Raw genomic sequence first — 1520 nt, 5'->3', positions numbered from 1 at the left:
GTAATATCCGATTGACAGTGAAATGTGTGACTTCCGCCTTACTTCCTGTTCCTTGTTTGGTTATGGGCTTAGGGCAGATGCACCCAATTGACTGTCCATTCAATATTATGTTATGTATAATCAGTATAAACTAAGTAATTACAGAGGGAAACTATTGAGGTTATCAATCTAGCCCCCTCAGGAAATATAGGATTTCCTGAAGAAACCAGTGAACTTATCCAAAGAACTTAGGGTATACTTAACATAACTAAAATACTTATGAATTCACCAGCTTAAATGCTGATCTACTCATTCCAAATAACTTGTATTCTCAGGAATCCAGTAGACAGGTGCACTCCTGAAGCTTTTGAGAAGACTACCTAGTACCGTACCGCGACTCTTGTCTTCTACTGTACCTACTTTAGTGTTTGAATATGTAATGTTTAAACACTTATGTAAAACTTATACTTATTAATGAAATGGTTGTTTGTACTTTGATTACTATGTTACATGTGTTGTGATACTTACCTAAAGTCCTCCGCCCGCGAACGTTTCCGCCGTTCTGGTTTGGAGGTGCGACAGCTTCTTTGTGAGAGGTCCTTGCGAATCAAGGAGTTGCCTTGTGGTCACATTCACTCCATCATAGAAAATGGAGACTTCTTGTTGGCTATTAAGATCATGATGTGGGCAATTCCTTAGTAGTCCCTTGTATCTCTCCCAAGCCTCATAAAGGGATTCTCCAGCTTGTTGTTCAAAATTAGCTATGGCTTTCTTCAACTTGGCTATTTTTGAGGGAGGGCAAAATTGATCAATAAATTCTTCTTTCATCTTAGCCCATATGGTGATGGATCCGGGAGGGAGTGATTTCAACCAATCCTTTGCAGCTCCTTTGAATGTGACGGGAAGCATGCGAAGCAAAACGGTTTCGCGAGGTACATTTGGAACGTTGAAGTAGTCGGCTACATCGTTGACTTCGTCCAAGTGCTTGTAAGCGTCTTCGTGATCTTTCCCGTAAAAGGGGATTTCCTTAAGTTGAGCAAGTATGTGGCCCTTTAGCTCGAAAGTGGCAGTCGCGGGAATGATGGGTTGCACTAGTCCCGACTCGGTATCGTCACGTATCCTCTTCTTCCATTCGCCTATGGGAACTTCATCGATGTTAGCCATGGGGTTAGCTAATTCGCCTCTAAAATCGCTTCCTTCTTCGGATTCGGTTTCTTCCCTTTCGGTTTCATACTCGGTATCCTCCTTCTTCGGGTCTTCGTCCGCCACTGAAGAGAAACTGGATTCTCCTACTTTCTTGCCCTTTTTCTTACTAAAAACAGCTTTTAGATTCTTCAACGGTGAATTCTTCAATGTTGCGGTTTCTCCTACGTTCTTGCCTTTGTTTTTCCTCAAGGTTGCTTCCGGGTCATCAAGCGGTGGAATCAAAGTTGTACCTCCTCCCCTGGTCATAAACGAACTGTAAACAAAACAGAAAACAAGCGTAAAAAGAACAAAAATAAAATAAAAACGAAACTGAGTTTCAGCGATGGACTCGTCGA

General features: G+C 41.9%; 1 non-coding gene across 1 annotated transcript; it reads left to right on the top strand.

Moving 5' to 3' along the window:
- Window positions 1–652: 652 nt before the first annotated feature.
- Window positions 653–759, top strand: LOC145161937 (small nucleolar RNA R71). Its single transcript, XR_013738793.1, has one exon. It is a non-coding gene; the product is annotated as a small nucleolar RNA R71 (small nucleolar RNA).
- Window positions 760–1520: the final 761 nt, after the last annotated feature.

Source organism: Lactuca virosa, chromosome 2, assembly GCF_052849685.1.
Source record: "Lactuca virosa cultivar CGN04683 chromosome 2, Lactuca_virosa_CGN04683_v6, whole genome shotgun sequence".
NCBI classification, from domain to species: Eukaryota; Viridiplantae; Streptophyta; class Magnoliopsida; order Asterales; family Asteraceae; genus Lactuca; species Lactuca virosa.
This window is presented reverse-complemented; position numbering and strand designations above follow the sequence as displayed.